Here is a 26,830-nt window from a genome sequence, read left to right as displayed (position 1 = left end):
ATTGCTTCCTCTTCAAGCATCGGATTGAGTTGGAAATAGGTATCTGCCTTTAGAACCCATGACTATGCGGTAATGGCTCCAGATCCGTCAAATGGCGATAAGTTTACCTTTCTGATCTTTTTCTTGAGAACATCATTGAAATAACCGAAATTTCCCCCGCCGGAATATCTCATTCTTAGATCAACATAGTCTTTGTAAGATATATCACCTTCCATTTTTGCATTCCGCCAATCTTCCTGAAGTTTTTCTTGTATTTCCTAAAAAGTGGGCTCTCTTTCTTTGCGTGGTGCTTCCCTCCTTGAAAGGAAGATGGGTACCGAGGGTCGAGAGCAAGAGGGTTGAAAGTTTTCCCTTCCTGAAACCGAGTCGTCGCTAAGCCCATTTTGTTCTCTTGATGTCTTTCCCTCGGATAATTTTTGTAGTGTTTCCTACATCAGCCTTTGGGTTTCGTTGATTTGTATTTGGTTTCTTTTGAGCTCTCTTAAAAGATTCATAAGTTCTACCATAGGATCCTGATGATTTTCCATTCTATCAATAGGGTTATTTCGCCTTCTCCCTCGAGTATAAACTTGCATTCACTTCCACACGTAGGCAGGATCAAAAGCTCTGATACTACTGTGATGTACCTAAGTACGGAGGGCAAAGACTTAACTGAAATGAACTGCTTGATGCTCGTACAAGGTGTCTCGGTAGGAGTCGTACGGTATGTAAGGCATAGGAGTGACTGTACGGAGTTTATGCTCCGGCCGTATGATAGCAAGATGACAGCAAGGGGGTACGGTCAATGATGGTCGTACAGTGGAATCATAGTCGCACGGTGGAGAATGATGACAGTACGGTGGAGGAGGGATCACGTACAATAGGGAAGTAGCAATCATACAAGAGGGAGTTTAATGAGGCCGTACGTGTTGATGTGTAACCGTATGGTGAGGAATAGAAAGGTCATATAGTATGGAGAGTTGTTGGTTGTACGATGTGGTGAAGGTGTGAAGAGGGATTGACTAGCTCGCCGTACAGATGGGTTATGGCATGGAAGATGTGTGTTGCAGACAGCAAATGGAGTACGGTTGGAAAGTGGTTTCCATCTCTCAAACATAAACTTGTAGTCCCAAATTCATTAGATAAAATCTAGACAATATTGAATACGAATAATCCTTCAATATTAATATATGCCAAAGATGGTGCTCCGATTTGCCAGATCCGAGCGAAGTGCTGCAAGCGATGGAATAGGGTGAGGGTTAAGTCCCACCGAAGCAAGATAAACCAAATAGAGAAGGCCTTTCACTTTCGAAATGGCGAACAATAGAGAACTCCAAGAGGAATTCGCAATACATAGAAAACAATAAAAAATGCATACCTAACTACTACCTACAAGTTGTGCTTAAATACCCGTTAGGAAAACCTTCCGAGGGTGTACAAAGATAGCCGACTGCCAAACTACCTACGGAAACAATTAAATTAAAAATAGGTCCAAGATATATTAAATCAATCAACCCATTAACAAGGTTTAATTAAATACATTTACTCTATGACAGGAACATTACAGAACCCCTACTATCTTGACTCTAATCTGCCTAAAAGTGAGGATGCCTATGTTAAAACATTCATTGACCCCCAAAAAAGACTTGGTTAGTTCACGAGACCGTGATGGAAAAGGATAACAATACATCAGAGTTTAATGGCTAGAAAAGGGGACATTACAACTATTCCCATAATATTCTAGTAGTTGATTGTGTTGTGTAGATAAAGCTTATCCACCATAGATGGTAATTGTGTGAGGTCATGACAAGGATTATTGAGGCTCCTCCATAGTACATGTGTGGACAGTGCGGAAATGCCTGTCTTGGTCTATTGTCTATTTGTAGCAGTAGCTTTGACCCTATGAAGCTTAGTTTGTCGATTAAGATGTATCTAATATCCTTCAATTCTTCTTGAAATTTTATCAATGCGTTCCCTTGTAATACTTGCATTGGGGACTGAGTGTATTGTTGATGCATGTATGTTGAATGCGGATACCCCTGTAGATGCCAACGTGATCATTTGGTTTGTTCTTCCCAAAAACTCATTGTTTAGTGCATTCCATATGCAAGATATTAAGTAAGACTTTCTTGTGCTAGTTCCTTGGATGATTGAGGAGTTGGGAAAGGGATGTTTACTGTGGTCTGAAATTATTTTGAGTGCAAACTCTTGATCTGTTTCATACCTTGGAGTTTCAAAGTCAAACAAAATGTGTCCACCTTGCCTAGATGCTTTCTTTGTATTTATGAAGTATGATGCAATCTCATGCAAGTGTTGAGGTATTGCATTATGATCCCATGTTATATTCTAATCGAACTCACGCTTGCCAATGTGATCATTTGGTTTGTTCTTCCCAAAAACTCATTGTTTAGTGCATTCCATATGCGAGCTATTAAGTAAGACTTTTGTGTGCTGCTTGTTCCTTGGATGATTGTAGTAGTTGGGAAAAGGGATGCTTATTGTGGTCTGAAATTATTTTGAATGCAACTTCCTGCTTTGTTTCATACCTTGGAGTTTCAAAGTTAGACAAAATGTGTCCACCTTGCCTAGATGCTTTCTTTGTATTTATGAAATGCGATGCAATCTCATGCAAGTGTTGAGGTATTGCATTATGATCCCATGTTATATTCTGATCGAACTCACGCTTGCCAAGCATATCAAGCTCAACTATTCCATTGTCATTTGGAGGTCCCATTTGTGAAAACAACTGCCATTAATGTTTATTAAAAAACTGACCTTGTAAAATAAATATTAAATATTACATTTGAAATGATTACTCAATGGTATTTATTTTGACCATTCAAAATATGTAGATAACAGACTCCATTTGGCCTATAACTCGATCCGCCTAGGCCAAATACCTCCAAGATCCCTTTGAATTCCTAGTTAGCCCTCAAGACTGATGCAGGAGCATCCAGTGGTGTAAGGGCAATCCTATATCACCCAAAAATATGCTTAGTGTTAGTTTTTGTTTAATGTGTTTTCATTTCTAGATACCAATTTGGGTCAAATTAAGATTCCAACTCTCATAGTTCCACTATTGGTTTTCTAGGTTAGAGTTTTTGAGCACCTTGGAATACGTGCCAATGTAGAAAATAGGTTATTTTGTGATTGAGCCATAATGATAATGAGTTAGAGGGTGTAAGTTGGAGGGATGATTATACTTGTAATTTAAAGCACTCCAGAAAAAGAATCAGGTCAGAAGGCTTTACAGTTTGAAAGTTATTGCAATTTTAAGTTGCCTGGAGACCTAAGAGCACTTCAAAGTCAGATTTGAGGCACTAAACGACCTTGTACAGGCCCAAAAAATGGGGGATGAGCAAAGTTGTCCATAGGGCCATAGAGCACTTGGAGAGCTTTCCAAAAATGTAAACGGTTCATCAATCGAAGTCCTAGATCAAAAGTTATGCCTCCCGGAAGTTGGACTACCATTTCTGGATTCTTCTAATTTTACACCAACTTCTGATGTGGTTTTTAGAACCTTCTATTTTGGCGGTGGATGCCAAATGGCATATTCTAAAATGTATTCCTAACCCTAAACCAAATTTGGTTTACTTAAAGGACATTTCTGGCATTGTAAAGGCAATTTTTGGTGGAGTTTGGGAGAAGGTACTGTGAGAATGGTTTTCTCTAGAATCTGATAACATTGTAAGCCCATAGAGCATGTTGTGGAGTCTACTATTGTTGTACTAAATGTAATAGCATATCACTTTTGATAATAATAGTCCCTTTTTCCTATTGTGTTCATTTTCTCTTGGATTGTGCCCCCATCAAGTGGTATCAGAGCAGGTCTTCCTGAGTGTGTAGACAGAGCGCCGACTGTGAGGCAGTTTGCACTAGGACCGTGTGGTTGTGGGTTTTGATACAAGAAGATGCTTCCACGAAGGGAGCGTGGTGGAAGGGCCGAAGTTGTTACTCCTGAGGTTAGAGCCCTCCAGAGAAAAGTCCAAGCATTGTAGGAGGAGATCTGTAGAGGGATGAATGTTGCCATTTGCGATGAAAGTGAGGAAGAAATTGAAAAAGGAAATATTGGCCAAGAAAGGGAAGGAGACAAAGAAGTCCTAAACCAGGCAGAGGAGAGGCATCTTAGGACCATTGTCAAGCTTGAAAAAAGACCTAAAATTGATGTCGGCATGTTTTCGGAAAATCTAAACCCGAATGAGTTGATCGATTGGATCAATAAGCTGGAGGAATATTTTGAGCATGAGGATATCAAGGATCTTAATAGGGTTAAGTTTGTGAAAGCCAAAATGAAAGGCCATGCCAAAATATGGTGGCAAGAGAATCAGTTGGAAAGAAATAGAAGACGAAAGGAGAAAATCACAAGATGGGATCGCATGGTGGACAAACTAAAGAAGTAGTTCATTCCTGTTGATTACCAACTTGATTTGTTCAAAAAAATGCAAGGGTTAAAGCAAGCGGAAAAATCTGTCCAGGAATACAGAGAGGAATTTTACCAAGTCCTTAATAGGGCAGAGTATGCAAAAGCAAACAGGGAGAAGGTTGCCTATTACCTTAGTGGGTTAAGACCTAGCATTCAGGAGGAGTTAATTCTGGTAGAATGACTAGCATTGAAGAGGCATACTAGTTTGCCTTGCAAGTTGAGGAGAAGCTAAACAAAAAGTTTGATGGAAGGCAAAGAGGGCGCAGTCAAGGAGGAAGGGGCGGTGGCAGGTCATTTGGAGGCCGAAATGAAAACTAGAAGAAAAGTGAAGATGTGCGTACTAGCCAAAATCAGAGGAACGAGGGTTTCAACCACTCCCGTGATCAAAACTTTGGAGATCAAAGAGGAAGAAGTAGAGGACGTGAACAAGGTTCAGGAAGAGGAGGCTTCCGTGGTACCTGTTTTCATTGCAATGAAGAAGATCATCGTCATTTGAATGCCCTCAGCGCCAAGGAAGGACAGCTAGGAGAGCTAATGGTCAAGCAAGGGTTGCTCATGTAGATGATGATGCACAGTCATCACATTCAGAGGATGCAGAAAGAGGAGAAGTTCTAGTTAATGAAAGGGTCTTACTGAGCGGTGAGACTGAACCTAGACAAAGGAGGAGTTTGTTTCATACCAGGTGCAAGTGCGAGGGTAAATGTTGTGATGTGATTGTTGATGGTGGAAGCACTGACAACTTGGTGTCAGAGGAGATGGTCTCAAAGCTAAAGCTCAAGAGGGAGAAACACCCCCAACCCTATCGGATTGCTTGGGTGCAGGATGATCATAAGGTCCTGGTTACTGAGTAATGTTTGGTAAAGTTCAAGATTGGGAATTACCATCACGAGGCTCTCTGTGACATCATTCCAATGGATGTTTGTCATTTATTGTTGGGAAGGCCGTGGCAGTTTGATAGGCATGCTATACATGATGGTCATGCAAATACATACTCTCTGACAAAGGATGGAGTTCGCCACAAATTGAATCCTCGGATAAAAGGGGGTGAAAAGGTATGCAGTAGTGCTAGGGTATGTCTTGTTGATGGAAGAAAATTTTTGGATGGCATGAAACATCAGCATATGAGTTACGCTTTAATTCCTAGAAAAGATAAGGAAGGTAGTAATGAAATTCCACTTGAAGTTTCTGGTCTATTAAGTGAGTATGGAGATGTCATCTCTGATAATGTTCTAGAAGGGTTGCCACCAATAAGGCAAATCGGTCATCAAATAGATTTAGTCCCTAGAGCTAGTTTGCGTAACAAGGCTGCTCATAGGATGACTCCTACTGAGACTGGGGAGCTAAACAGACAAGTTCAAGAGCTGTTGAGGAAATGTTTGATTCGAGAGAGCCTGAGTCCATGTGCAGTACCTGCAGTGCTAGCACCAAAGAAGGATGGAGAGTGGAGAATGTGTACAAACTCTCGAGCTATAAATAGAATACCATCAAATATCAATTTCCTTTGCCAAGAATGGATGATCTTATGGACTGTTTGAGTGGAGCTCAGTACTTCACAAAGATAGATCTCAAGAGTGGTTATCACCAAATATGGATACGAGAGGCAGATGAGTGGAAAACTTCATTCAAGACCAACGAGGGTCTATATGAGTGGTTAGTCATGCTCTTTGGACTAACCAATGCGCCAAGCACCTTCATGCGGCTTATGAATGAGGTACTAAAGAAATTTTTGGGAAAATTTGTTATTGTCTATCTGTATGATATTTTGATTTTCAGTAAGTCTTTGGATGAACATTTATTGCACATTCGTAGTGTCCTTGAAAGGTTGAGGGAAGAGAAATTGTTAATTAATTTGAAGAAGTGTAGCTTTGTCAAAAAGGAGTTATTCTACTTAGGGTTTGTTGTATTAGCTGAGGGTCTCAAAATGGACCCAGAGAAGGTGAAGGTCATCTTGGAATGGCCTACTCCAAGGTCTGCCACTGAGGTGAGGTCATTGCATGGTCTGGCTAGTTTTTACAGGAAGTTCATCAAGAATTTCAGTAGTATATGTGCACCCCTAACTGAAACAATGAGGGGGGATAGAAAAGAGTTCAAGTGGACTACAGGAGCTGCAAGGAGTTTTGAGTTGCTGACGAAGAAGGTGACAAAGCAACCTATGTTGGCACTTCTCGATTTCAACAAAGCATTCCAAGTGGATTGTGATGCTAGTGGCAGTGCTATTGGGGCTGTGTTGAGCCAAGAAGGTAAGCCTATTGCCTATTTCAGTGAAAAATTGAATGATGCAAAGAAGTATTCGGTTTATGATCAGGAGTTTTATGCAATAGTTCGAGCCTTAAAGAAATGGAAGCATTGTTTGTTGCCAAAAGAATTTGTCTTGTATACTAATCACCAAGCATTGCAGTACCTAAATAGCCAAGGTAAATTGAATCAAAGACATTTGAAATGGGTAGAGTTCATGCAAAGCTATACATTTGTGTTGAAATATAGAAGAAAAAGGTCTAATAGGGTTGCTGATGCATTAAGTAGGAGACAGTTGTTGCTGACAGTAATGCAGGTTGAAGTGGTTGGGTTTGATAAACTCAAGAATCTGTACCCTGAGGATCCTGACTTTGCAGAGGCTTGGAAGGTTTGTAAAGAACCTGTTACTCTAGCCAGGACCAAGTGGCTAGATTACATGATTCAGGATGGTACGTTGTTCAAGGGAAATCAATTGTGTATTCCAAGGAGTTCCATGACAGAAAACTTGATCAAAGAGAAGCACAATGCAAGGATGGCATGACACTTTGGTTGAGATAAGACCATTGCCATTATTAGAGAACATTATTTTTGGCCTCAATTGTAACAAGATGTAAAGAAGTTTGTGCGGAGTTGTCAAGTATGTCAAATAGCCAAAGGATTTAGTCACAATATTGGACTCTATCAGCCTTTTCCTGTTCCATCAAAGCCTTGGGAGGACATAAGTATGGATTTTGTTCTTGGATTGCCAAGGACACAAAGGGGTAATGACTCAGTATTTGTGGTGGTTGATAGGTTCTCCAAGATGGCACATTTCATTTCATGCCACAAAATTGATGATGCGGTGCATATTGCAGATTTGTTTTTTAGAGAGGTGGTGAGGCTACGTGGTCTCCCAAAAAGTATTGTTTCTGACAGAGATACTAAATTTGTTTGGTATTTCTGGAGGATTTTGTAGAAGAAGTTGAAGACAGAATTGAAGTTTAGTTCTACACATCATCTGTAGACTAATGGACAAATAGAAGTAGTGAATAGAAGTCTAGGCAATTTGTTGAGGTGTTTAGTAGGAGATAAACCCCAAGGGATGGAATTTGATTCTACCACAAGCAGAGTTTGCTTACAATAATTCTGTAAATAGGAGTACTGATAGATCACCATTCCAAATTGTGTATGGGAGTAGTCCAAGGACTGCACTAGAGCTGAGGAAGATGGAGCAAGGGGAGAGGACAAGTGTTGAGGCAGAAGACTTTGTTGAACATGTCAAGAACCTACATGAGGAGGTACATGCACATATTACCAAGACGAACCTACAGTATAAGGCTAGAGCAGATCAAAAGAGGAGACATAAGGAGTTCCAAGTTGGGGATTTGGTTATGGTATACTTGAGGAAGGAACGATTTCTAGTGAGTACCTGCAATAAGCTGAAGATGAAGAAATTTGGCCCCTGCAAAATTTTGAAGAAACATGATTCAGGGAATGCATATGAAGTGGAGTTACCAAATGGGATTCACATTTCTCCTATTTTCAATAGTGCTGACTTAACAGAATATCATGATGATGGTGCAAATGAGGAGTTGATGCTAGAGCCATGTCCAATTCCTACTTCTGCGAAGGAAGAGATTGAAGAAATTTTGGATACTCGTGTGGGCCAGAGTACCAGAAACAGGCTGTATGAAGAATACCTGGTGAAGTGGAAAGGACGACCAATAGAAGACTCAACTTGGATATCTGCAATGGAGGTTGCCCATTTGGGTTTTCCTCTACCAACTTTAAAGTCACAGGATCACTTTTCAATCTACCCTGAGTGTCTGATGCAAGAGAATCCAATGGTGTAAGGGCAATCCTGTATCACCCAAAAATATACTTAGTGTTAGTTTCTGTTTAATGTGTTTTCATTTCTGGATACCAATTTGGGTCAAATTAAGATTCCAACTCTCATAGCTCCACTATTGGTTTTCTGGGTTAGAGTTTTTGAGCACCTTGGGATACGTGTCAATGTAGAAAATAGGTTATTTTATAATTGAGCCATAATTATGAGTTAGAGGGTGTAAGTTGGAGGGATGATTATACTTGTAATTTAAAGCACTCAAGAAAAAGAATAGGTCAAAACGCTTTACGGTTTGAAAGTAATTGCAATTTTTAAGTTGCCTAGAGACCTCCTAAGAGCACTTCAAAGTCAGATTTGAGGCACTAAACGGCCTCATATGGGCCCGAAAAATGGAGGACAGCAAAGCTGGTCCATAGGGCTATAGAGCACTTGGAGAGCTTTCCGGAAATGTAAACGGTTCGTCAATCGAAGTCCCGGATCAAAAGTTATGCCTCCCGGAAGTTGGACTACCATTTCTGGATTCTTCTAATTTAACACCAACTTCTGACATGTTTTCTAGAACCTTCTGTTTTGGCGGTGGATGCCAAATGGCATTTTCTAAAATGTATTCCTAACCCTAAACCTAATTTGGTTTACTTAAGGACATTTCTGGCATTGTAAAGGCAGTTTTTGGTGGAGTTTGGGAGAAGGTACTGTGAGAAGAGTTTTCTCCAGAATCTGATAACATTGTAAGCCCGTAGGGCATGTCGTGGAGTCTATTATTGTTGTACTGAATGTAATAGCATATCACTTCTAATAATAATATTCCCCTTTTCCTGTTATGTTCATTTTGTCTTGGATTGTGCCCCCATCAAAGACCATATTAGAACGAGCTAACGACTAGTCTCATCGTGACAACTCAAGAAGGGGGCATTACAGAGTACCTTCAGTCTTGTGCTCTAACCTTCAAGAAAATAAAAAAGTACTACTTTTCTTGACAATATTATATTCGCATGCAAATGATAATTATATAGTGCTATAAGTAGCAATCCAATTCATTTATTTTTTCAAGAGTAGATTAGACCAAGAAGCTTCCCTTGCAAATTCGGAAACAAGGACTTCTCACACACCATTCCTATTTGAGTACTATTAAAAACGACAACTTAAAGTGCTATAAAATATCAAGATAATTTGAAGCATAATTTTATGAGAACAATTACAAGCACCAATTGTGTTGATGATCAACATGATGAAGGTTCCATACATTCATCTATGGTTTAAAGCATATTTACCAACCTAGAAACCATTTTTAATTTCTCTATCTATGCATCAGATAGATAATCATGGTGCCACTATACTAGCATAGCATTTTGTTTGGGGTAGATGGGCTTGCAACAAGTTTATCTAGAACAGCCTAAATGCTTGGTCTCTGACAGAGATTAAAAATTTGCCTAATACTTGGCTAACTTTGCACAACTAACTAGTATTTTTTCTCACCACACCACATCAAAACTACCAAGTTTATCTAGAACAGCCTAAGTGCTTGGTCTGTGACAGAGATTAAAAATTTGCCTAACACTTGGCTGACTTCGCACAACTAACTAGTATTTTTTTTCTCACCACAGCACATCAAAACTACCGGTGAGCCAAGTCTGAGTCAACCAAACACTCAAAGATTATTATCAATGACTTGGTCAAATTTTCCATTATGACACACAAGTTCATGTCACAAACTTAGCTACAAGATTACATGATTTTCACTGTTTTAGTCCATGTTTGGATATTCTATGCTTTTATTCTGTTCAGTGCAAGGCAGCTTCCACATCCGCATGATGAACTCGCTGAAAGAAGGGACTAGAAGATTTTTAAGGTGCCTTCAAAGATTCAATCCAATATGCATCCATTTCTTTCCTATTTTTAATTTTGAGATATTACAAAATCTAAAAACCTATGGAAACTTTTTTCCATTACCCCCACCCTACACTCATCTCCTTACATTTTTCTCTTAGAAATGTTTCACTTTACAATAACGTTTTTAAAATAAATTGAAAATCCTACTATTTATTTTCTATGTTAAAATCAACAATGTCAAGTTCCACGCAAATGGTATAAAAAACCTTACATGGAAGTATAGGGCATTAGGTGCTATCAATGGCTAAGCTTGCTATAATGCTTACGATCTTTTTATGACGAGGAATTAATTGATAAAAAACCACCTTGCTAAAATGCTTGTACATGAAATGGAAGCATGCATTAAAATGTACGAAGAGTATAAAAGAGAAATCAATGGCCTACTTCCCAATTATGATATGAAAAACATCAAGAAGACGAGGGCAAAGGAAGATATGACTGTAGTGATAAATGCCACTCTGATTTCACCTAAAAAATTCTTTGCTGCTCCAAACATTATTCATCAACTTTCCTCTACTAGTGAATCTCCTAAGAGTTCTACTTCTAGCCATCTTCCTTGATCAATACTAAATTGCCTTATTCCACACAATTTCATAGGAGCAAAAACTTCACTTGAAGCTTCTGATGGAGCCTTAAAATTCAAAAAATTTAGGCATCCATTTGGACATATTTTATGAGTATCAGCCTTCATGATTAAAATCCATTTCTGCAATGCATCTGAAGATGATGACGATCATGTTCACAAACTGATGGAGTTATGTAAAGATGGAGAGCTCTTTGATCAGATATTGAAGTCAAAAAGATAAGTGCTAATGTTAATCTGATGCAGCCGGCCTGTTCATTAGTCAAAGGAAATTTTAGCATATGTTGTGCAAAGTCAGGATTGAAGGACTTACTTAGATCATGAATCCACTCTATAATGTCATATGGGTACATTTTAAATGGCGACCAGAGACAGAAGTTTGCTGAGAGAAAGATTTGAAGCATATCTAACTTTGGATAGTTGTATATCCTGAGCATCAACAGTAATACTTTCTGACTTTTGCTACCAGTCAATATGAAGGTAATAATGATGTAAATAACAGTCAGAGATAGAGCATGTGAGTGGAGTAACAAGTGGGCCTTGTTTAAGATTCTTCTGGCAATTAATTGTTGAAGTTCCTGAAGTCTGTTATTCAGATATGGAGATCAGATGTCAATACTGGTCATATAATATTAGAAATACAGGAATACAAAGCAAGGCACTAATGTTTACATAAAAAGTTATGGCATCAGATCTTACCTTACGTTATAAAGGTCATCAGGACAGAAGTATCGATACTAGCTTGCAGTGCTAAGCATGGTTTCCAGATTTTGATGGAGAGCAAATATCATTATGAGCAGTGATTACTGGAGACATTATTAAGCAGCATAAATACAATACCATTGTCGACAACCAGTAATTTGATTCTCCAGGTCACACATGGGGTATATATGTCATAATCAAATATTAATGTAAATCTTTAACTTCTTGATTTGTCCCCAAAGAAAGGTGAACACATTCATTTGAACTTCAAATCTTTGAATGTACCTGACAATTTTTGCGAGACCAATAGTTATAAACGGCAGAGGTAAGGTTAACTGCCATATGGAGAAATGGAAGCCAAACATCCATAGTTATGTTCTCTGAGTGAGTTGCACCAGTGAGGGAGCGAGGAATTTGAGCCATGAAAGTATTCAATACTCCATCTACAACCATGGCAGTCATCTGGAACTCAAGATTAGAACATGAACACAAGAGGTTGGTAACACAATTCCAGCCCAGGCAGATCATCTGCGACATGTTTGCTGGTATAGGGACCTTTGCTACTCCTGCAGCATAGACAGGTTACATTGTATATGCAAATGATTTGAATCCAAACAGCATGAACTATTTGCACATCAATGCAGAACAAAATAAGAGAAGGAGATGTTCTTGGATGCAGCCTGTTTGTTCATTGGTTAAAGGAAAATTTACCATATACCATGGAGCAGCTTAAGTTCTTAACAGATTTATGGATAGCGAGGTCAGCACCGAAGTAGTTTTTAAAAACACTAATCCATCTTACAAGGCTGATAATATTTTGGATGCCAATCATGGAGCTTAGTTTTGAGCCTAGGTCCATGGTCGAGGAGATACAACTAGAGCACACGAATGTTTCCAAGATATCAATTTGTGGAAATTGTTGTCCTTTCCTTAAGACTTTTGTTCTTTGAGACAATATGTATTAAAGGAGTTTGAAACCCTGCCGGCGATATTAAAGACAATAGAAGTTGAAAGCTGTGATGTCCTCAACGACATAAGAGGTGTCCGTGGCCTGAGGAAGCTTCAGCATCTGTGAATATATGGATCTAGAGAGTTAGATTGCCTTCAATGTTTTGCATAGTTAGTGTCTCTACAAACCTTTGTACTGATAGGTAGCACGACAGGCAGCAAGATGAAGAAAGTAGAAGGATTTGAAAATACAATATCACTGGAGGCATTCCATATATATGACAGTCCAGAACTATACGGCTTTCTGAGTCTTAGAGTTAATTTCGCTTAAGGAATTTGATTTGCATATGTGCCGCAAATCGGAGAAGCCAGAAGGTTTAGAAGATATACAATCATTTGAAATGATGCCCAGGCTGGCCTCCCAATTCAAGAACAATCATCTACAGATGCACAGTATTTGCTGTAGGTCTAAGAAGATATTCGATGAGAATAAAGACTAGCCTATGCAGATATGAAAACACTAAATCACTAATGTCTTCACGGTTTATAGAGTAAAGAATTGAAGCATAACTGCAGATTATCTTCTACCTTAATAAAATAGTATTAGTAAATTTGTAGGATTAATTATTTTATGAAGGGACACAATGGTTTGGGGAACCTTTCCGTCTTTCTTACTTGGTTATAAATAGGAGATGTAAAAATCAAAACGGGGGACAATATTCATTTTTGATATTTTAAAATTTTACCTATCCTATGCTCAATGATATATATATATATATATTTTGATCGATAAACGGCCAAGGCCTTGGATCATATATTAAATAAAGATAAAAACAAACTACAAAGAGTTACTCCGTTCAAACGGACACTGGTAGGAAAGAACGGAGAAGAAAACCTCCAGTCTTGCCCGGGACTAATGTCCTATATTATTACATTTCCATAGGGGCATACCCCGGATCTCATAAGTAACATGAATTTACGTAAAATTATATAAGAATTACATAAAAATCACATGGGCATTCCCATGAAAATCTGTCTCCGATTAGTATCCTTCTGTCTAAATTGGAAGATCCAATGTCAAAAACCTGTCTAGAGACTCTTACTTCAAGAAACAGGGATTGTTAATAGAACAAAGAGAAATTTCAATAAAAACCATAATAAAAACATATATATCCTGATAAAACCTTGAATATATATATATATATATATATATATATATATATATATATATATTTTATATTTGTTTTAACATTCTACTGATCATGATCTATCATAGTTTATTAATCATATTTATAAATTATTTAACCCTTTGCTTAAGCTAAGTTGAGAAATTGATCTAACATGAGTGTTCTATGATCACCGAGCTAAGACAAATGTCATTACTCTTAAATCTCTTATAAGTCATGGTTCGATCTTAATGTCAGTCTTTGAGTCTACACATTAACCTACTTCTACCTCATATACCTTCCTAACTGTAAATTATAAATGAAAATCCAGCCCCTCAGAGCTATCGACACAGTCAAAATTGATCTTTATGTAATGGATAGAATATAATTCCTGGTCACTAGGCAATACCCCTAATATATTATAATCAATTCTATTTACTGAGGAGATCTTACTGGTAATCTCCAATTCTTATGGAGTTATTATTATCAATTTGGAACCAAGATAGAGTAACAGTCAAAGAAGGAAGCCCGAGAAAACAAAATGTTAAAAAATAAATTGATGCAACCCAACAATTATTTATATTAAAATTATCCAAACTTTCAAATATCATAATCTTCCTGATACATCTACAAACCTTATTAATAATTAACGAAACAACCCTACTAATATATCTAGTCAAAGCCGGTAACATGAGTTCTACATCATTGTATACCAGCCCGACACACTTGGATCTAATAAGGAACGAAAACCAAAATCTTGAACAAAGGAAATATCATATAATGACACTTTGAAGCGATTCTAGGACACACCATCAAGGTTCCCATCTATACTAGTAACGATCAAATTCCTCAGTAACTTAAAAGAAAAATACCATTTCTTGAAGACACATCCCATATCTGAAATTCAAATACCACTGACAGAGCAATCCCTAAATTGATATCGTTCTAATCAGTCACTATATTCTTAAATCTCTTCCTAAAATTATCTAATTAAGCAAGGCTACAAATCTGATCCCTTCAAAACACCAAAACCATATGGAAATATATTTCTATTATCAAATTTACATTTCATTACAAAGAGGTCACAGATTTACAGTACCATGCTAATTACAAAACATTCTATATTGTCAAAGATTTACAAAAATAGAACAATATATTGCTATAACAGAGATCGACAAACACCCTGTATTATACGAATATAAGAACCCTATACAAACTGTAAGCTTACTATAAGAGCCCTAATATCTAGGGACAAAACAAAAGTCTAGTGCTAGAGACCAAAAATTGTGAACAGATTCTACTATTTCCATGAAACCATAATCACCTCTGGGACAGAGTCTGGATCATCCATGACCATATTAGGAGGGAGCACATAATCAACTCTTAGTCTGCTCGATTTTTTCGTGTTGAGAATGCAAAATTCCAAGGCGTTGAGGTCGTTGAATACTACTCCCGGGCTCACATAAGCTTTAAACATCTTGATGTACTTGACTACCCACTCCATGTTCTCTGCTACCCTAATTCCACGCCAGCCCAGAAGGAAATTGACACTTGCTTCCATTCGTGGCCAAGCCCTAAAAAAGGCCAGATTATCCCTAACCGTAAAACACTGTCGTCGAGGGGCCGTCCTTAACTCCTCCGCACCCAAGGGGAGACCCATGTATTTCTCAGGGTACGGGATTCTGCCCTTGTCATCAATACTGAAAACCGCCTTCTCTAACCCTCATCTCCATACAGGGTTAAAAATGTCTACACAGAGCCTAACAATCTCTTCTCTGTCAATCTTCGCCCTCACCATAACCCCAATTAATGATCCAATTATCGAACTGTTAGTTCTCCAGGTCGCCCTATAGTCAAACACATCCTCCCCTATCGCCCTACTCACGGCAAAACACGTCATATCATCTGCATTTCTCAGGAGACGACTCCATCTCTCTGGTGTTGCCTTCCCGAGAAAGGCCATCGTCTTGTTCTCTGTCGTATGGTAGACATTAACATTAGATTCCATCTTGACAACAGGCAAACACACAGAGTTAGTAATCAAAGACTATCACTCTCAATCAGTAATCCCTCTCAACATACATTTCTATTTAGCAAAGGAAAACCATCATGATTCGACCTCTCCTATGTGTCCTTTAATCAAAGGCTTCGATTTGGTGATGACCTCAGCCACTCACACTTAGCATTGAGTATTTGATCACATATTGTAGAGCCTTAACTTTATGAGCCAGGTGGCATATTCCGAACCCTCTCCATCCTAATCTTATAATCATAACTTGTTATGATATCTTCCAAGGATCTAAGTTAGTAATAATAGCAATTAACAAGATCTTGATCTGGATGACAGTTGGAAAGCACGAAATAGCTAGACTAAAGAGATGGTAAGTTAGGATAAAGATCAATTTGATTAATCTCTATACCTTAATGCTTTAGATAAGCCTTATGCGATTCATACTGAGTGTAGTCTCTATACTAAACCAGTCCGGTTCCTAAGGGGGAACAATTAGGAAAGGAATCGGGTTTTTTCCTCCATAACTGCAATAGGAACACTAATCTAGGAGACTTTGAATGGAAAAATCTCTGGTTATTAGTGTAAATATCAATAAAGCTACATACTAATATTATCTTTATTAATATAGGTAATTAAGAACTGATGATAAGGGTTTAAAAGATAAACTTTCAAATATCTTTTTTTTTCTTATCCTTCTTTCAGTCAATTTCTTGCGTATTTTGTTATTAGATATTATATTTAAATATATATAATTTGAGTATTTTCAAATATAAATATAGGATATATCTAAGAATACTAAATTTATATATACAAATATATATATATATATCTATATATATATATATATATATATATAGATTTTATGCGTATGCATACTTAAGTATTTATGCATTTATAAGAGTATATATATTTATAAAAGAATAAATGAATGAAAAAATAAGAAAAACTCTCTAGGAAACTACAGCAGGGAAGGAGGCTCAAAGTTGTATATCAAGAGCGATTCTCCATCAGCACCCCTATTGGCAAGTCCATCAGCCAACTTATTGCCTTCTCGGTAAATGTGTTTGATCAGGACATCCTCAAAAGTTTCCAATAATAGCAACACTTCTTGGAGTTTAGAATTCAAGGCCCAATTAGGAGTCTTTTTTTTCCTAATAGCATTCAGGACTATTTGAGAGTCGCCTTCTATGACGATTTTAGATAGACCTAAATTATGACAAAGTTGCAGACCTTTCTCCAATGCTTCAAATTCTACCATATTATTTGAAACCGGAGGAAGAGGAGATGCTAACTTTGCTATCCACCAACTATCTTCATCATTGATGATACAGCCAACACCAGCTATACCGGGGTTCCCTCTTGCAGCACCATCAAAATTCAGTTTATGCCATCCTGGAGGAGGAGGAACCCATTTGCAGTTGGCCCTTGCCTCCTTATTGCTGGCTGCATAAACTAGTGGAGGATTGATCAGATTGGTCCATTGTTTCTTCATCATTCCATCCCAAAAGGAGAAAGAACCTTCTTCATGAGAGGAATTCCTTAGGTAAGAATTGATAACTTCTGTAATAGATACTTCGAATTTTATCAGAAAACTATCTAGATTTCGCTCTTTATTTTTTAAAATACGATGATTCCTTTCTTTCCATAGTTCCCAAACCACTATGGATGGGCAAATATTCCAAAGTTTGCTATATACCCTGTGAACCAAATGTGTAGGCTAGGAACAAAGGAGCCCCTTAAGGGAATTCTGAAAAGGGGTTGACCACTTAAGTCTGTATTTAATCCATTCCCAGCAATTTTGAGCGAAAGGACAATTTAGGAAGAGATGGTCTACATCTTCATTGCTCTGTTTACACATGACACACCAGTTAGGGCCCATGATACCATATCTGGCTAATCTGTTCGCAGTTAGAGCTCTGTTTTGAAGGGCAATCCATAAAAAGAAACCTGCCTTGGGTAGACATCTAGGATCCCAACATAATTTTAAAGGGATCTCCACATAGTTCCACTGCTGTGATTGAATAATAGATAGATACCCAAGCTTCACACTATAACAACCATCCTTTGAACCAGCCCAGATGAGGTTATCCGACCTTTCAGATTGTTTAATTTTCCTATTTGAAATGATCTTTTCAAAGGCTGCAACTGAATCCGGATCAAAATCTAAATCCTCGATAGAGCGCCATCTCCATCGCAATTACCCATCCACCATCTCTTTAACTTTATAATCTTTAACCTTATTGCCCCATAATGTTTTCAACTTAGAAATAAGTTTTTTTAGGTTGGGGGATGAATGGATGGGGGGTAGTCCATCCCAAGAATCTTCCCAGAACAAAGCTTTATTCCCTGCCGCCACATCCCAAGTTAGAAATTTGCTAATAATTCCCCGGCATTTTGTCATGAAATTCCAACACACCAACCCTTTGGGTAATTTTTCCATCCTGAACACCAATTCCGGGTCTGTTGGGTCTAGATATTTATAATATAATATTTTGGCCCATTTTTGTTCATTTTCTTGATATAACCTCCATACTAGTTTAGCTCCCAAAGCCTCATTTTGCCATTGTGGTTTCTTAATACCTAAACCCCCCACTCCTTGGGTTTGCATAAATTGTCCCACTTAATGAGAGCAAGTTTCTTGTCACTTTCCTTATCCTTCCATAGGAAATTTCTAAGTTTTGATTCAAAATTCTTGGACATCCAATTATTGAGAGGAAGACATGCCATGGGAAAAATTGGAGTGGCTGATAGGACTGCTCGGATCTTGGTGATCTTCCCAGCCTTAGAGAGCCACTTATTCTTCCAGCTACCAATCTGCTTATCCACCTTATCGATCGTATTCATCCAAACTTTGGTGTACCTCGAATCCTTCTCCAGGGAGATACCTAAATATTTGCATGGGAACTTTCCTTTATTGTAACCCATAATTCTGCATATCCTATTTTCCATATCAAGAGAGGTATTCAAAAAGAAAATTTCAGATTTTTCTTCGTTAACCTTCTGACCTAAAGCATTCATATATTGCTGAAGTATGCTTTTAAAACCCAAAGCCTCTTGGACAGAGCTCTTGCCAGGTAAAATGGTATCGTCTGCATACTGTTGACGTGTAATATTAGGAAGATTCCTTGTAACTGAGATACCAGAGATCCTTCTTTCCTTATAAGCGAAGGAGACTGCTCTCCCGAAAGCTTCAGCCATTAGAATGAAGAGAGAGGGAGATAGTGGATCTCCCTGTCTAATACCCCTGGAGATATCGAAAAAACCTTTAGGCATCCCATTAATGAGAACTGAAATCTTCGGGGTTGAAATAAACTTGAATATTAGGTTTATCCATTGTTGCGAAAAGCCAAACGCTTCTAAGACTTTACAGAGAAAATGCCAATCAACCATGTCATAAGCCTTTTGTATATCTAACTTCATAAGCATACATGCTTCTTTATCTATGGAAGCTGAGTGGATGACTTCCTGAATAATGATTATACCATCCAAAATAGATCTTCCTAGAACAAAACCTGTCTGTTCTTCAGAAATCAATTTCTGCATGATGACCTTGAGTCTATTGGCTATAACTTTTGAAAATATTTTATATATAGTATTGCAAAGAGCTATAGGCCGAAAATCTCCAGGATGATCCAGACAATCCTTCTTGGGGATAAGAGTAAAGAAGGAATAGTTGATTTCAGCCAACAAGGATCCACCATTCCTTGATGCTTCAATTGCTCTCCATAAATCTTCCCCTAGAATATCCCAACATTTTTGAAAAAAGAAGGCTTGAAACCCGTCAGGGCCTGGAGATTTATCTGGACTCATATTAAAGACCACTGTCCTTACCTCTTCCAGAGTTATTGGTCTATTTAGGATTTTGTTGTCTTCTACAGTGACCAGTTTTGGAATAAATTTGAGCATTCGGGACTGTGCCTCCCTGTTAGACCCTTCATAATTATTAAGTAAATTCTTAAAATGAGAGACTATTGTGTCTGCTATTTCAAGTGGGTTTTCTGTACGTAAACCCTGCGGAGTTGAGATACTAGTGATTTTCTTTAAAAATCGGTTCTGTATAGTTGAATTATTAAAAAACTTTGTATTTCGATCTCCCTCATCCAACCATTTCTCTCTAGATTTTTGTCTCCAGAAGGTTTCTTCTTTGGATAAGATAGCTTCCTGTTTCATGAGTTCTTTTTCTAAAGTATATTTCTCATAATTCATACCATATTTTATAATTTCCTGATTTAGATTTGCCAGTTTTTCTTCAGTTTCCAATTTTTCTTTAAAAATATTGTTTAAGTGTTCTCTGTTCCACCTCAAAATATTTTCTTTCAGCAATTTAAGCTTGGAAACAAACACGAACATTTTGGACCCAGCGAATTTTGCTTGAGTCCACCATGTCTTAACCAATTTCAAAAATCTCGGATCTTGAAACCACATCTTCTCACACTTAAAAGGATTTCTGGGAGGTTTAGATGGTTCTGAAATCTCTAAACAAACAGGGAAATGATCTGATCCTGCAAAAGGCAGAATGGAGGATTGAAAATCCTTATTGTAAGAAGAGAGATTACCTACAATAAAGAATCTATCTAACTTTTTCACAATGTAGTCCTTATCCTTCCTTCTATTATTCCACGTAAATATTCCATTACTTGATGGGATTTCTAACAGCCTAAGTTTATCAATCCAGATTTTGAATTCTATAGATGCAAGTGACAGGTGTTTAGTTCCCCCTACTTTGTCATCTAAACTCAGAATTGTATTAAAATCACCTCCTAATATAATCGGACTATCTTTGTGCTTTGAAATAACCGTACTTAATTTGTCCCAAATAGTTTTTTTCCTTATTATGCTGTTAGGACCATATACATTGATAAGAATGAATTTCATGTCTGATTTTAGACTCTGTATACTGACACACAGCCAATTATTATTATTTACTAGATAGGTTAGACTTACTTTCCTTGAGTTCCAAATAATTCCTAAACCACCCGAAGCACCCATTGCCTCTATAAAGATTGAATCCCACAGTCACAGTCCCCACGTTTTGCTGATTTTAGCTCCTTCTACCTTATTAAGTTTTGTCTCTTGAATTAAAATAATTTCTGAGTTAAAGTTTTTTAAATATTGTTTGATTAACCTTTTTTTACTAGGGGCATTAAGTCCCCTAGCATTCCAAGATGTTATCATCATACTGCCTTAGGAAGGCACTTCCCCTTCCTCATGTTGAGAAGCTCATCAATTTTCCTCTGTTCTCTAGCTAGGCCTTCAGTTTCACGTAGTTCCTTCAATGATCTCCTACCCCTTTTTCCTTTAGGCTTACCGTAATTTGGAAAGATTAGACCTTCCTGATTCATTTGTATGCCAAGCTCTTGCTGAAATATACCCAGTTCTTGTTCTGTTAAGGCAAAGCCTTCCTCTGTTTTGTCAAATTCTTCCATTTCCAATTCCTTGCAAATCTGACTCCTAAGACTGTCCTCCTCAAATTCTTTGTTCGCTATTGCTGTCGACTCTCCCATGTTTGTCCTATCCATTTCCTGCTTGTCTTTTGACTTTGTACCACTCTGTTTGACTTGCTTCATTTCACGTTCCTTCAACTGGATCTCTAAAATATCCCTCTGGAGATCCTCAACTGTATAATCATCTCCTCCTAATTTAAGAATTTTTTGGATCAGCTCCTCTTTTTGAGAGGTAGTACTCTTATCTAGGTTATCAAAGTCAAAGACTTGAATAAGCTCCTCTGATAACTGCTCAAGATTTTTATCTTCAAACTTTGACACTCCAGTCTCTAGTGTAGATTCTAGATACTCATTTAAAAAGTGCTGAAGGATTTTAATAATAGAGACTTCAGAGCTCTTGCCTTTATTCCATATTGTTGACTGAATTTCCATTGGGGTGAAAGGCGAGGAGGGTTGTCCATCTGGAGTTTGCCAGAATTTTGAAGTTTTCCTGGCTCCTTCAAGTTGCTGATAGGATGACTCTTCTTCAGGGGTTAAATCAGAATTCAGCTGCTGAGTTTCCTGTATTTCTGTTCTTGAAACTGCTTTTTCCATCCTATCCTTGGGTGAAGAAAAAAGCATATCATTTTCTACTTCCCTTATGTCTTTATGATTCAATGATTCTGTAGTTCTATTATGTATCCCTCCTTGTCGTTCGTTTTCCTTATTCTCATCAAGCTCCATCTGATACTTATACAAAGAAGACCCCTCTATAGTATATGTTTCCCAATGACTCTCTTCATTTCCATCTTCCATATTATCGCTTCCTTTGTACTCTGCAAGAACCTTAAGTATTTCTGTGTCTTGCTCTGGACTTTGGTTTATGATCTTTGTAGGCATTGTGACACTCCTCACTGGGGCATCTTTGTCTTCGGTTACCAATTGTTCTGCTGAGGGATTAGAATTACAAGTCTCTATATCATGCTCAGTTGCAACCTTTCTCTTTTTCCTTTTCTGTCTTTTTGAGTGAGATCCCTTCAAAACCAGCTCTGTATCCTCTTTAGGAATAGACACTATAATGGATTTAAGTCTTCTATTCTTAGGTAATTTCTTATCTGAATCTTTTGTTTCTTTCCTTTCTTTCTGATCAGCCTAAATTTGGAATTCTGTAGGGGGGATCTGTTCTTCCAGCTTTTTGTTCTTCATTGCTCTCAACCAAGAGAATTGTTTGCTAATATCCGAGGTAAGGGGAAGGATCTTAGGCATGATTTTATGATATTTATCAAATTTTAATATGTTTACTATTCTTTTTTTATATGTCTGAAACTTAATATCATAAGATGTTTTACTAGTTATAAATTTTTTGTTAAATTCCACTAGGTGATTAAGCTTAACATTGATTAACACTTTAACATTATTACAGTAGTAGAAAGAAGCATCAATGCCTCTGACCTCTCCTACCTCCGACCCTATGGCTTTAATGACATCTTCATGGCAAAGCTCCGGAGGGAGGGATGTCAGGACAAACCAAGAGGGCATCTTGCAATCTATATTTTCTAATTTAAAATTATGTGTCCAATCTGTAAATTTAACACAGTGACCATTAAAAAACCATTGTAGTGATAGTAAAAACTCTTTTTTGATAGACTCATTTAAGCATTGTAGATATAGTGTACTATCTGAGAAAGTGGAAATACTTACCTGGTTTTCGCACAAATCCTCCAGCCAGTCGAGTAACAGAGGGAAATCATCCTGTGGACCATTCCATATAGCAAAAAGGCCTCCCTTTGAGCATTTATCCCAAGCGGATTCAATAGCCTTGCTTGAAATTTTGGCCGGATCCTCCTTTGTGTAGCACAGAGATGCCCTAGGCGATGGACTAGGGTTCACAGGATTGAATGAATCTTTGATTCTTCGATGAGGGGGAATATAAGATCCTGGAGAAGCAGATTTAGGAGAGAGATTTCTTGCCTGGGTTGAAACCGATTGGTATGAATCTGGTGCCATAGCCTTGTATTTCTTGGGGTGGGCATATCTTGTGAGGTTGAAGATGCGAATTTGATTGTCCAATTGTTCTACCATAAAAAACTGATGATTCGGACTTTTGTTCGCCTTAGATCGGATCAAGGGGTTCTGTGAGAGAGGGTTTTGGACATAATTCCTATGGTCTTCATTTTCTCTGTTACGTCGCTGGCTGCGAGTATCCTCTGTATCATTTTAAAATATTTCAAACCTATTCGCTGTTTTTACTGAATATCTCTTATCGGATGTGTTTTGTGGTTTTTTTTGCTGCCAATTCGTGTCTTCTATTGTTGAAGTCTTCTGCCAATTCGGCCCAAAACCGTTTGATTTTGCATACTTTCACAGGCTTTTCCTTTGAGACTTCGCGGCAAATCGGGAGATCGGCATTATTCGCAATATCAGAGCAGAGCGTAATTTAATAGATGAATATCTTATATATTTTTATTCTTTTATTGATAAAGAAATGATTTTTTGAACTAAGCCTGTGGATGGTGGATTATCGAATAAATTCTTATGCGATTCTAGAGTTGAACTGTATTGGATGGATCATCCGTAAGGAGTGTCTCCAATACAATTTTATTTCTGGATCAGTAAGAAATATCTATTTGATTTATTTGCATTAGAGTTTTAAATTATTATTAAGTTGTGTCCTTTATAAATGTTTTTTATTAATTTCTATAAATATTTTAATATTCGGATAAGTGGACTGGGTCATTATTGCATTTTAAATTTGATAGACATAGATATTGTGAAATATTTAATTGTTTCCCTATTTATGTCTAGTTTGTCTCCATAGGGGTTAAAGTGCATCCTAGACTAGTTTAAAATTGCATTTGTATAATTGATCCATTGCCTCTAAATTGTTAAAATTGTTTACAGTTTAAATATATTAGACTTTATAAAGTTGTATGTGTCAACTTATAATATTGACTCTGATTGCCCATTTAATTAAGCACTGGTTTTTTATTCTTGATTCATAATCCATATGCTGGCAACTGTTTCATTTTTTTCCATTGAGGAAATAATATATTCATTTGTTGCAATCATCTATAATAATCACTTTTATTTTAAAAACTCTCATATATTCTTTTATTATTCTTAATTCATAATTCACAAATTTGAAGTTTTCTATAATTCTTGCCATTAGGAAAACTTTCATTGTATTTGTGTTTTAACCGATTTGTTTTAAGCATCTTGGATATAAGGTTGTTGTCCAGGATCAGGTACACCCGCCTTGGTTTTGCAGAGCCAGAAGTGCAGGGGATTTGGATCGCATCGATCAATCCTGTCAAGTTGGCCTTAACCAGTTGGATATCCCAGCATTGAGCAGGCAAGGCTTGTAGGATTCCAATCTACAGTTTTGGGAACCAACAGCTACCACTTGGAATAAATCAAAATCACCATGATGCTAGGATGGCAATGGAAAAATTTTGGGTACTTCAATAATTTACCCTTCCATGTGGCAAATAATCCATATTAGGAAGGACCACGGAATGCATTAATAGTTGCTAGTAAAATATTTGAGTTTGACATTGCTACAAGAAGCTATAAAAAATCACAACTTGTAGTTCATAATCAAAAGGGCTATAAAATCTTATCATATGAATGGAAAGGTGGATGGAATACAACTCTCCTTAACTTTTTAGTCGCTTCTAATGGCACATTGGTGTTCTTGAAGTTCATAAATGTCTCGCATTAATTTGAAAATGTTCAGATTTTGTGCAATCTATTGGACAGGGTGATCTAGGAGGTGGGGTTAAGAATGTTGTCCAAATTATAACAGCCAATGCAATAGCATGTGTATTTTCTAAGAGACTTCATATGGAGAGGCGTCCTACCATTTCTTGGATTCCTTGTGTGGTGCAAAGTTTTTATTTAATGCTAGAAGACACTGGAACATTAGATGGGTCCAAAGGGTGGTTGACTTTGCTAATCAGTTTATCTAATTTATCTACAACTATATTTGATTCCTTCCTCTGATGAAATACCACACAAATGGCAAGGAGCTTGTGAAAGAAAGAGTGACACAATTTTCCACCCATTTCCTTTCTTTGCAAAACATTGTTACTGCAATTCCTTCTGTCAACCGAATGTCTGTATCCAATGTTTCATTTTTTGGGTGAGAAATCCTTTTGATCAATGTTCTACAATTGGTGGATAGAGATCATATGCTGATGAGTTACAACTATGAGATCATTCAGTGCCTTGTTGATCACATATGGACAGACTGACACCACTAGCTGATACATGCATTGACCTACTACTCGAACCCACTGTTCTTTGATACATTTAAATCTGATGAGGAAGTCATGGAAGACACTATTACATGCATTGACAAGATGTTTCATATAATGAGATGAGAGATTTAAAAAATTGATGAGATGCAAGGTTGCAAAGAAGAGGATCTTTTCTTTACCTCAAGTAATTCTATGGAAGATTAAACAGCAGCCAGACAAAACAACCAAACTTTTTTTCAGCTTTATACTAAAGTTTGGACTCACTCTATATTTTGCGCTCAATAATTATAGCTTTTTTACTCTTTTTGTAGCTTTGTGATCAGAGAATTATAGTGTTGACGCACTAAATCTTCAAAGACTAGCTATCCATGTTTTCTCCCAACTTGGCAGTGCTTCTTGATGTGAAAGAAAATGCATCTTATTTGTAAGTATTCACATGAAGAAGAGAAATAGGTTGATTCAAGAGCACCTCCATGACCTTGTCTTTCTTTGTAAATCCTAGATTGTAAAAGCAATAATAGTGAAGGTTTAGAGTCCTCCTAGTGATGTCATCAAACTGAATGACATCAATCCTTTTTCTGGTTGGACCATCAAAGAAGAATAATGTAATGCCATGCTTACTGATGAAGAGCTAGTTAAATTGGATTTAAATTTTGAGCTTTTAAGAGTGTTTGAATTATGACAACTTGATAAAAAAACATGGGTTTCATGTTCTTATTTTCTTGTGGGTAATTTTTTTTTTAAAAATTGCTGCATTTTGCCAAGTCTCGGTCATATTTTTGGATTGTTGAGTCCATGTTTTCAATCTGTCGTCTATAATAAACAAAATAATATAGATACAACCGAAAACATAATGATTCAGACCTATTCAAAGCATGTGGGGATTCATTACCGGGTATTTGATATACAGTACATTCTGGCCGGTCGAAAGCCACATATCACTAGACAGATGATTAAGATAATATTTTGACAGTCATTGATCAACAAATGATTATGAAGTTTTGAAACATACTTCAGATAGGAAATAAACGCATTTTAGTATATATCCACAAATGACAAAGAATGGGCCAGTGTAACATAAAATGTGTGCATTTATAATAGTAAATGCTGGGATAAAAGTTTGCTAAGTTGAACAACTGTTGTGTAATGAAAACTTACGAAATGTACACATAACAAGAGCATAAACCTAAAGCAATTAACCCTTGACCCATAAGAAATAAACAAGTGCAAGTAGTCTTGTTTGATCATACATGAATGAAATGCTAGTGTCAAGAAGAATGGTGGTACAAATAAAAAAGTTCAAGAGTTTTGTCATCCAAAAAAGATAGAAAAAACGTCATCAAAACTCCTTTTTGTTAGATTGATCATTGTATACATCTCAGCAAT

General features: G+C 37.2%; 1 protein-coding gene across 2 annotated transcripts in view; it reads right to left on the bottom strand.

Annotated features, from left to right (window-relative positions):
* Nucleotides 1–26,830, bottom strand: part of LOC149548155 (uncharacterized) — a 202,648-nt gene that overhangs the window by 61,486 nt on the left and 114,332 nt on the right. The window lies entirely within an intron of this gene.

This window comes from Cupressus sempervirens, chromosome 7 (assembly GCF_028749045.1).
Source record: "Cupressus sempervirens isolate cs-2001-9-10 chromosome 7, ASM2874904v1, whole genome shotgun sequence".
NCBI lineage: Eukaryota > Viridiplantae > Streptophyta > Pinopsida > Cupressales > Cupressaceae > Cupressus > Cupressus sempervirens.
The sequence above is the reverse complement of the archived record's forward strand: the minus strand, read 5'-3'. Positions and strand labels throughout refer to the sequence as shown.